The sequence below is a fragment of the Anser brachyrhynchus genome (genome assembly GCF_964034855.1).
Source record: "Anser brachyrhynchus genome assembly, chromosome: 6".
Lineage (NCBI taxonomy): Eukaryota > Metazoa > Chordata > Aves > Anseriformes > Anatidae > Anser > Anser brachyrhynchus.
The window spans coordinates 17,030,355-17,042,407 of NC_137700.1; positions in this window are offsets into that span (position 1 = coordinate 17,030,355).

Genomic DNA, 12,053 nt, shown 5'->3' on the forward strand with positions numbered 1-12,053 from the left:
CTGCAGGATGGTTCTTAATCTCCCTTCTGGAGGTCTGTGGGTACTGTCACATTAATGGAATCGTTTAGCAGTAGACAGTCGAAAAGGAGTGACTTTTTTTGAAATTGCTTTTATGGAAAGTTACCTCTTAATTGAAGGTAGGTGGGAAGAAGATTGCTATGGCTGGTTCATTTCTATTAACATCAGAGATAGGATGCAAGGCAAATTACACTAGGGGTCTCATTTGTCTGCTTTTGAGTGTAGTAACTTTATTTGAGCTTACAGGCTAACGGATAGCATTGCTGGTGCTGAATGGTTACGCCAGAACAGAAAAATGAGGGGGAACCTATAGAAGACAAACACTCTAGCCAGCAACTGCTCTGAGAATCAGAAGTTAATCTCTAAACTATCATTTGGGGTCTTAACATTTGTCTCTTTGTAGTGGACAGATTTAAAGTTCTTCATGTGCTGAGAGGAAGACTTTAGGCAAATTCAGATTTTGTTGTTTGTAATACTGACAAAGCCTTATTTCTGTCATGTAAGTACAGGTGTCTATCTCAGTTTTGTGTGGTACAGTGAATGCTTTGGCCTATCCTAACAAAAAGGATGTACTAAACATTGTACTAAATTAGTACTAATTTGTACTAAAATTGTACTAATGTACTAAAACATTACTGTTTAAAAAAGCCATGAGCCTGAAACTTTTGTTTACCCAAGTACTGTTATGACTGGTGGTGTAACAGTTCATTCAGAGCTGCAATGGTAGCTATTGTAGTATTCCTAGCAAACAGGACAGGGAAATGAACGTAATGCCTGCCATCTACCTGTCTGAGGTCAGATATGGTGGTATCATACCCAATGACATAACTCATTTTAGTAGCTCTGTTCTGAAATACAGTACACATTTCACTGATGCAAATAATTTGCATTAAAAAAAAAAACTATACTGCATAACTGTCCTGCTGTCCAGACCTAGTATGTGAAAAGCTTGTGATACTGAAATTTCAGCCATCTGAACTGACTCTATGCTGGTGAAAACAGGAGGTGCTTTGCTATTATTATGTGGATAATAATTGGCAGCCCTATTTATTGATAGTGCTTTGGCTGCAAATTGGGAGAACTGTGTTGCTACAGTACGTTACTTTTGTCCTTCAGTTGAGGCCATCGTAGTGCTTGGCAGGGTTTCACTGGTTCATAATCTTTTATTAGGGCATTTGGACAATTGAATTGTACTAAACTAACAGTTGGATGTGGGCCCAGCAAGCAATAGCCAGCATATTTCTCATAGCTGCAGATAATGTTCTCTATTTTAAGGTAATCGTTCTCTACCTTTCCTGAAGTGACTTGGAGCTCATGTATTGTTTGCTTCCCCACTGAATGCGCAGTGGACTTAGGACTAAGTCGCTTAGTAATTAAGTTATGAAATGCCAATTGGCTATTCTTACTAGTAGGCAATGTAACTGTTGAATTTAAAGTTGCCTTTAATGGCTTATATAGTGACAGAACACCTGTTAAAGACCCGCAGGTTTGCAATATAGTTTTTAATGTGAGAACTGAGGTGTGTGTATGTGGGGAGACTATTTAAAAGCGGTCTGGTTTTGGTTGAAATAAAGTTCCATAATGTTGCATCAGTATTATGGCAGTTGGTCAATAATGTTTTCTGCTTGGGTACAGGCAAATCCCAGAAGGGAATGATACTTAAATCTTTGTTTAATTAGTCTTCCATCCCATTAAAAAGTGGTGTGGATCAAAAAGTTGGGGTATACAAGTCTGAGATTTGGTATAGGATCAAATTAGGCTTTTGATTTTAAAAAACGAAAAAGTTCCAAGTGCTAGCAGGCTTTGTACTTTCCAAAGCAGCCAATCTACTACTGGATACTTGCAGACTGAGCTCAGCTGCTTTTATTTTAGTTGGACATAATTCATTTTAGTGAGGATATGATATACTATCTGCTCTTTGGAAATAACTGACTCTTAAAAACAGAGGTTCTGTAGTGAACAAAAAAAACCAGGAAAAACTTCACTTTCTAAATCCCTTGAACAGGGAAGCTACAGTAAAAGCTGATGTAAAGAGAAACCTATACCTTTTAATGTTCTGGTGTAGATGTCGGGGTCAGAAGTTGTCCTTCCTGGGTCAGTTTTCCTAGCAATACTTTTATGCTGTGGTGTGTTCTACAAATCCATCATCTTTAATTTTAACAGGTTAAGCATTCTCTGCCACAGACTTGTTTCAAACAATGCTTCATTTGTATGCTGTTCTCTTCCAGTAATTTGTTGTCTTGTGGGTGTTTTCCTATCACTGTTTATGAACCTTTACAGCACCTGGAAATGGATCAGTGTCACTAAATATCTGTTCCTGAAATTGCTGTTAGCAAACATGCAGAACTCATCTGTTCATGTATTTTCCTTTTATCCATACTCTTTTATCTCTTTACAATCCTTAGCAACTTGATCATAAATCTGGTATCCCTCTTTCTTGCTTATTTTCTTGTCCTAAATATTTTCCCTTATCATACATCAACTACTTCTCAAGCCATGTTTGATTTTGAAAATGCAAATATCTATTTAATTTTCTCACACAGGCTCTTATTATTAAAACCTGTTGGCTGTGTATTGTGTTATAAATCATACTCTCTGCCCAGTAGTTTAGTATGGTAGGAGATGCAATAAATTGCATGAAGGATTAAAGATAAAGGCAAGTCCAGGGAGATTAATACCTAGTACTGCCCCCTCCATAGGCTGGAATGCTCTGCATTAGTTTGTACTATCTCAGAGTAGTGGTCAGGGGCCAGGTGGAGCGAGGTCTAGTGATCTGTCTGGAGAACAAAATTTTCTCAAGTTGTTTGGTTCAATGTAGTGACTTTCTCCTCACTTAAAAGGAGAGAAAGGAAGAATAGGAGGGATCTGAAGGGGGAACTGTGGTGGATGAGAAAGGGGTTTTTGAAAGCAAGTAGGAGGAGGCTCAGAGCATAAGACAAAAGAAATGCAAGGAGTAGAGAGAATTCAAGAGAAAAAAGGTGATCTGAAGGCTACAGACATAGAGGTAAGCACACATAAGAAGCTTCCTAGATATTACTTCAATGGAAAAAGCTTTCAGTTTGAGACTCACTTTCTCCTTTTCGGTCCAAACCTGTTGGAACCCTTCTAAAGGTATTGTAGCAGACTTAGTTTCTAATTTGGGGAGGAGCAGGAGAATACAATACTCTAGATCTCAGTGGGAACCAAGAGACACCTCATGGAGGGAAAAGTAGCTGTTCCTCAGAGCTGAGGCTGGAACAGCTGCAACAGCTTTTTATTTACCATCCTTATGCTTTGCTTGTCCAAATGTGCCCATGTGCTGTCTTTAGCACCCATTGCAGAGGTAGTTGTCGTCTGCTTTAGCCAACTAGCTTCTTATTCACAAAGCAGTGCCTGTTTAAGGCTCAGATGTGACTGTTCTGAGCCTGGTCAGCAAGCTGCAGCTGGCTGACTTGCAACCTGCTCTGTTGGCTCTATCAGACTGTCTAGTAACCTTTGATTTAAAGGATAAAAAGGAAACCACACAACCCAAACTACAATTTACTCAACTCAAATTGTAAGGCTAAGTATGGTATCTCATCTGTATCTTTCACTAAGTGGATTACGGTTGTACCGGAAAGGTGGGAATCTCAACCTTAGGTGCTATAGAGGTATGTTTACAAATCATGGTAATTTTTCAGTACTGGGACAGGGCTATTCTGAATTTGATTGGTTAAAGAAAACCTTTTGACACTTAAAGCAACTGCACTGATCATAATGGAACCAGAAGTGCATGTACTGCAACTGGCAAAGCTGAATTCACTGAAACACCTCTCAATTTGCTGGAAAACAAGAACAGTACCTGCTGCTTTATGCCGAGTGCAGAGTCAGCGCCAAAGGGAAAATGTTAAGGTAATGATGTGTGTGACAAGAGTAAGTAAGTTCATGATTAAAAAGATTTAATAAAATGAAGGAAAACACTGGGTGCTTCTGAACAATTAAAATTAGAAAGTGTCCCTTATGCATAAGTCAGTTTCTGGCTGAAGACTAAAGCTACTGTTAACTAAATCCAGAGAGCAGCTCAGGGACATAGCAGACTTTTAGGGGCTGAATAGGGACTGCCTTGGGACAATTCTGCAGGACAGCTGGTAAATACATATTTGGTCTACTTCCTATGGTGCTCAAAAAAGATAGTTTGGCACTTTGCTGCTGTGGGTAAGTCTTTTTGGAGTATGCATAATCAACTTTTTTTTTCAAGGAGGAAGAGTATCAAATTATTTTGACAAGCTACTAAGGATTCATGCAAATTACCTCCCCTCCTATTAGTTAGCTAAGGAAACCTTCCTGTTTGTCCTGCAACACGGATTACTAAGTGTTCCTTTGCTTTATATGTTGAAATATGGGGTAGATATGAGACTTACATTGGCCCAGAAGGGATAGGAAATGTACTTGCTAGAATAAACCACTTTCAAGATATCTATTCAGTGAGATTGCAGCTGCATTTGCTGCACTTAAAATTGGACTTTTAAACAGCAAATAAAACTATTCTGCAACAAATGATGGAGAACTTGCTAGCTTTCCAGTTCTTGGGGTTACTTCTGACTAGCCAGTTTTGAATGGCAACATTTCCTGCTTGGTGTCTGCAGACCTTCATGAAGATATGACACTGCTACTGGCTCTGTTTGATCTTATTTTGTATCAGCTTTGTAAAGGCAGAGTGAGAATAAGGAGAACCCTGATATAAAGGTCATGTTTGATTAAGCCTGACTATCCATTTTCATCTAAGCACCCTCACCTTATTTTTTGGCAATCCTCATCAGCTTATAGGGGCAATATAAACATTTCCCACTGCTTTGAATACTGTTTGCTCTGGTTTACATCTGCTATGTAAATAGCTGTTTTCAGGTAATGACTCTTGGTTCTGTTTGCACTGCATGTTCCTGTATAACGTAGTATTTCCTCACATGTAAATGTCAGTGGGGTAACTAACGGGTGTTTAACTGCTGTTGGGGCACATTTCTCTTCAGAATGTTCTGCTGGCTACTTCAGTATATTTTCATTGTTTGAATCAATAGCCCCAATCTGTAGTGATGCTACTGTGAACTGATTGACTGATCTCAAACATACATATCCATAAATGGCTAAACTGGAATGAAAGAATTGGAAGGGGCAGCTGGTCTTTCCTAGTTGCTAAAATGAGAAGTAAGTTGTTATACCCTTGAGGATCAGTGGTGTTAACAGATTAAAAATCTCCAGATCAAATAACTCCAGATCTTTAAATGTAGTACAAGTCTTTCTGCTGCTCTCTGTAGAGTTTGGAGTGCCCTGCTGGAGGAGGGTTGTTTAAAAATATATTTTCCTGAACTATTTTAAGTGGTAACCTACTGAATTTAATTTTGAGAAGGTCCTGCCTACAACTCACAAAATATCCAGTATGTGCAAGGCAACATGTTCTTGATTGAGAGTCAAGACTTGTGATCTTGGTAACCTTCAGCATGGATCTTTAATCCTGAAGGAAAATGCTTTTCCCATGACAGTCTAGACTCACTTAGCAAGCACCACCCGTGGGTCTCTAATCCAAGAATGCTAAAGGAGCTCCCCTCATTTTGGTTCACTCTGCTTCTATTGCTTTTCTTTGTGTAAGACATTAACTATCACTCTTCCTGCCAATTACTGGTCTTCCAGCAATGTTATTTTTGCTTTTAAAAGAAGAAAAAAATATTTTGTGCTTGTCATTCAAAGTCCTTTCAGTGCTATTTTTCTTCCCCTCAGCTATCTGAGTCTATTGACTTAAGAGAGATCAGAGATGGAGCTTTTACAAGGCCATTCTCCTTGACAGTGATTAGAGGAAGATCATCATAAGCAAGCCAAGGGCCCTCTCTGTGTTGCTTCCAACAGAGACTCGAGATGATGATGAGGGTTATCTACCTCAGGCGGTTGTCTCATGTGAGCATTTTGATTCAGTAATATCAGAGGAAAGCTCAGGCTCTAAAACGCTCCCAATTGGTGGCATAAGGGGATAAAAGGAAAGGTCAGTCCCTTTCACCCTGTAGACTCTCTTAATGGATCATGCAGTGAACAGCTTACTGCTGTGACCTAGCAGGTCTTCAGACACCTGTGGGGATCAGAAAGGATTTGCCTACTTGAAGGAAGGCAGGGAAAGCTTAAGTATCTGTTAGTCCCTCTTCACAGGTCAACTTTGGTTGCTTCCTACAGGATCTGGACATTTGTGTCATCTTAGTTCGGTTGCTCATCTTGTGTGAGCAAGTCCCTGAGCTTCGAAGCACCATTTCAACCCCTTGATGTGTGAACTGTGGACAGTAGTGTAAATAACTCACAGCTGAATTCAGGGTCTGAACATATAAAGCTTTGCACTACAACTGTGCTTAGCACTGCCTGTTTTTCCCCCTAACACAGGCATGTATCTTCAAAGCTGCTAAATTCACTGGCTGGAGAAAAGGGACAAGGATTTTCATCTATTAGATTTCCTTGATATTAGTGTAAAACTACAATCTAAGGCTGAGGAATTACAGCTTCTGTGAATTACCTCAGCCAGCTCAGAATCTCATCTTGAGATGTGCTGGGAAGTTAATAGTTCCTCAGCATCCTTCAGTAACAGGCAAAATGATGAAAGGAGGAAGCAGAACAGTGTAGAACACAGGCAAAAGGTTGGGAGTTTATTTTGCATTATCCATAAGGAAAAGTGTAATGGGGAAGCCTTTCTTAAAAGTTGTGTGAATAATAATCTTGATATTAATAGAAAAACAGTGTTTAAAAGACAGTGATTTTTTCATCTCTTTGCAGAAATGTTTGGTACTTCAAGCATCAGTAATGACTACATTTAATTAATGTTTGGGGCTTAATATATAAGTGTATGAAAATAAGAAAAACAATGGAACTGAAGGAGACATCATTTTAGATGAACTATGACAATAAACAGTAAAGCCTTGGTATGCATTTAATATAAAGTCACCTTCTAATTCCTAAAATTTCCTTGTTTCATCTCCTTGACCACGAGGTGTCACTATGGCACCTAAATACCAGCAACAGCTCTGCAGAGGGGGAGGGAAGAAAAGAAAAGCTATCAGACTCTCATGGCTCCATGAAAAATTGAAGGGTATTTATTTTCTGGTAGGCAGCCAGGCTGAAAATACTATCTGAATTGAAAGCCTTTCATGAAACATCTGGGCAGTTAAATTTTGCTAACTTCAAAGATGTCCAGTACCACACTGACATACTGATTTCTTTCTTTAGTGAAAAATCACTTAGGTTAACACAAAAAAGCCTCTGTAAAACTATTTCATGCTGAAATTAATGATCAGAATTACTTCTCTTAATAAAGTGAGTATCACAGAAGTGCCAGTCAATATAGTTAAACTGCACCAAACTCATAAACTCTCAGGAACTTGTGAGACTGTTTAGTTGTCCACAAAACAATGGCCAGTTTTGCACTGGATTTTATGAAATTTGCACATTTAATCTCCAGATTTCCCATTCTGTATTTTGTGAGTAAAAGTGTATGTTTTGGTTTTGTAGTCTGTCATTTTCTAAGAGCTTGATTGATTCTTTGCTGGTAAAAATAAAAACTAAGCTTATAATACTGAATTTAAGATCTTGTTTTTATGCTATTTCAATATTCTAAACGCAAAAACTTTCATCAAAAAGCAGAACTAGGCAAAGTACTTCCCAGATGACTTAATCCTACTCTCTGAGGCACAGGATTATGTGGTCATATGCCTGGTAAAATTCACTCTGGTGCTGGTGTATGAATCATTAAGGTTTTTTCTCCTCGCAGTGTATACAGTGATGTAAAGATAAATAGCACAAATCTACATTAATAACCCTGTTCACTGAGCTGCTTGAGGTGGGAACGCAGGTGCTAATATGTAGTATGTACTTGGATAGTTCTCCTTGGGAATGGAAAAAATTCACTAATCACTTCCCAATTCTCATTCAAGTGCTTATAATATGGTCTAGGTAAGAGTATTTTTTACACATGGATAAAGAACAAATAAATGTAAATATACAGGTGTCTTCTCTTAGGAGATGTGGCCCTGTCAAAGTACTTGTTGTGTAAGTGGAAAAATACTAGTTCTGCCTCTTTATAATGGGGCTTTTTCAGTGAGAGAGATGTAAAATAAATCACATGCAACATACTCATCTCACTGTGTGACATCAATTCTAAGGACAGAGACTAAGTGCAAAGAAAAAGTCAGTCTTTTGTAAAACCTGTCATTGACTTAGAGTCACCATAGATCATTCTTCAATTCATAGAAACTCTGCCAAAGACAGGCTGCGTGATTTAACTCCTACTGCTCATCTTCAGAAACCCAGCCTACAAGCCTGGCTGTGCTCCTTTCCAACAGGAGTGCTAAACCTCACGACTTTGCGTGTACAACTAGAGGCAATGGTCCTGAGTCATTAAACATTGCAATGCAGTGAAGAACACACTCAGATTTAGGAGAGAGGTACTAGCTAGGACTGAAGTTGGGAAATATCCTGTGTTTGGGGAGCTTGAGGCATCACTCAACTCCTAACTAAAAGGCTACAAGCAAGAACTCTATGGATTATGTGTTTTTTTTTTTTTTCCCTCTTATGAGTAAATGATGAGTCCTAACTAAATTAGAGTCCTCTGACTGCTCCTGACAGGCACAACAAAAACTAGGCTGGTCTCTTCAAGGCAAAACAGAAAAACTAGAGGAATACAGAGGAGTTTCATTTGCCCTCGTGTCAGTAAGAAGAATAAGTCTCAGCTCTGATGCTATGGCCTGCTACAATTGAAATACACTTTATATGGAAGAGTGAATTTCTATACAGTTTTCTCACGTAACATGTTCTGTGGTATGAAAATACTTTCTTAGTTAAGAACAAACTTGGCTTAGAAAAAAAATTTTTCAGATAATAAAAAGCAGTGCTCTTACAGGTATTTCCTCTTCAAGCTTTGAAAAAATGTCAACTGTTTTAAGTAGTGCTCAACACCTTTACATTGTTATATGAACTCAAAGTAATTGAGATTATTCCCTACATTTTATACGCCTACCAGTTATTTTAAAACGTGAGAGTGTTTTCAAAGCAAGATTCTGTTTTGCTATCTCTCTGCAACCAAGCAGCATTGAAAAGTGTTTGTGTTTTGTTTTCATCATTACTTTGTTTTCTTTGATTCTTATGATAGGAGCAAATGGACTTTAAATTCATTGAATAATTTGAATGATGAAACCAATCCTTTTAGCAGTTGTGATGTGGAGAAGCCCTTTAGCCTCTGTGAAGATTTACATTAACCGTGAACTTGGCCTTTAGTGTTCCTAGCATTATTTCTGCAACAAGCTGCACATGAACATGCCTATTTGCTATGGAAAGCCACAGGCTGGGGGAAGCTAAAGCAATGCTGCAGCCTCTAGATCTTCCATTTGTAGACCACACATACCAGTTTTCCCTCCCAAAATGTGATTATTACATTTACAACACAAACCAGAACTGAAACATCAACAAAACTAGAAACTAAGCTGTTCACTGTTACCTCCAGCAGAGAGCAAAATAAACGCTTTCCTGCAGCATGCTTTTCTATGGCCAGAATCAAATTTCACATCAACCAAATCTAGCAAGCGACAGGTCACAACACATGCCTTTAAAATACCAAGGAAAGCAAAGCTGCTGCTTCAGCAGCAGCCAGATAAACCAAACCAAACCCCCAAAATTCTTAACAGCCTCAAAGTGTGTTATCAGCAAAGTCTGCCAGCTGTCAGTTCAGTGACCAGCCCACGTTCTGCAATGGTTATTCTTTCTGTCATTCTTTGTGTTTGACTAGGGACTGTCTTCTTGTCTGTCTCATAAAGTCTGTCCCAAAAACATTCTGTTACTTCAAGTCTCTTGGGAAAAAACAAAAAACATGTCTCTGCACTTCAGTTCTGGCTTGCTAAGATTGTGGAGGAGCACAGAATGAGGACCAAGTACGCAGACCCCCTTGCTTTACCAAAGGCATGGTCAAATGAAAAGGTTACCACAAAGCAGCTGGCCTGTACTAGGCGATGTGTGCCTTTAGCCTACGATAAATGAGAGGTGGTCCCAGTTTACTCCTTACTCCCCCAAATTATTATTATTCATAATAATAAAAGCCTGATATAAGTAACTGAGCCTTCAGCAAGTTCCCTGACTAGCACGAAAGTTTCTCACCATCTGCCACTACAATTTCAATATGACAGGCTCACAGCATTTGCCATGATTTTGACAGTGCTTGACTTTGGTTTTTTAGTAAGTTGGCTTCTAAAGCAAATTTTTGCCAAAAGACCCAAAGGGCCTTTCACCTATTTAGAAGTTGAACTTAGCTTTTTAGGTTTTAGCCACAGGATTGTGGAACAAGAGTGCGAGACTCCCATTCAGAGGAGTTTCAAGCTATGGGAGTTATTATATGCAAGCAGGAGGAATCAGTCATGTCAGAAATATTTGACATTAAAATAAGTGAGGGTTTATTATTATTACTTTATTACAATTATTTTAATAATTTCTGGCTATAAAATTATGGGCTGTGTGATCACTATTGGTCCCAGAAGACTTTCTGACCAGTTACAGGAGCCAAACTTAAGACATAAATATTGCTGGCTTAATGTCCTATAGCCACATGGGATTATCAGTGCCTCAGCTTTCATTTAAAAGGCTGCTTCTTTCATTTCAAAGTCTCTACACCTCACAGAGGGAACAGAAGGCAAAAGGCCCTATCAAGGAGAGTAACCAACTGTACCAGATTCTGGCTTGGCTACCTGGATCTGCTGCAAAGACACGGCTACTGCCTTCTGCAAAGTGCCCCAGGCACCACACGTGGCACGGGAACCTGCAGCCTCTGTGTGGAGGGTCAGGGCTTGGCTCAGCTACCCACATCCACATGCCCTCCACAGTGCTCTTGCTCTGGGATTCATGAGCAACCCTCTTCCTGTGGTGCCTGGGACTCATGCCTGACAGCAGCGATGGGCCCTGGAGGGGCTGCTCTCCAGACAAACCCATACGGATCTGCTGTACAGACTGCCAAATAGGCACTTTCACAGCAGGAGGCATCTTCCCCACAGAAGGTAAAGTTATGGCATAAGCGACATTCAACCAAACCAGATACCGGATCACCTGAGCATCCCTGAGACCTTCTTAAAGCTGAAGAAAACAGAGTGCTCCAGAGAGCCTTGGATGAACACATTTGGAATACGCGACGGTCCCTAGTGTTTTCTCCATGTATTTAATCAGATGCATACATCCTTTACGAAGCTGCACAAGACCTTATGCTATTAATGAATGTAGTGTGTATGACAGATAATTAAAGGAATGCTTCCCCAAGGAAGCTGTGAACCTGTCACCTATACAATAGGTGACAGAAAAATTATGAAGAGATGTTTTCCTTCTTATGTTCTGCAGAAGGAAATGAAACTGAAACATCACTTTTCCTCAGACCTTTCTGGTTAATAAAGCCGAGAAAAAAAGAAAAGGTTATACTTGAATTAATTTCATGAAAACTCCAGTTGGAGATTGAAGGAGAGGCAGCAGCATACAGGAAAAGATACAGTGTTATCTCTTTTTTCCTGGGCAGCAAAGTTATTTTACCTTTTTTTCCTCAGAATCCTGTTCAATGTCCTCTTAGTGATCCAATCCCCAGATTTTACATAGAGCTGCAGCAGATGATTCCTTACAGAAGAACACGTCAATGAATGAAACCAAACGTTTATGAATGGGTCTCTATTAAGAAATAAGCTTAGAAGTATTTTTAATTTAAATTTTTGAGAGACATCTTTTACATTGCAGAATGAAAACAAGAAGATGTTAATGCACTTAATGTAGCACTACTTCAGCGGAGAAGAATAGAGAAATAAGAAGTAAAAAAAAAACAAACAAAAAAACAAAAAAACTACAGCTGAAATAAATTTACCCTCCCACTAGGTTAAAGCCCACTGAAATAAAGCCCAGGAGAGGAGGGAGAGGGAATGGCACAAAGGCTTCTGGGGATAGGAAGGCTTTAAAAGCTGAAGCAGCAGGTGAGTTGGCTGCTTTGTAACTGGTGAGGAAAGAGCAGTACTCAGAGTTAAATGAAGTCAAAGGTAACT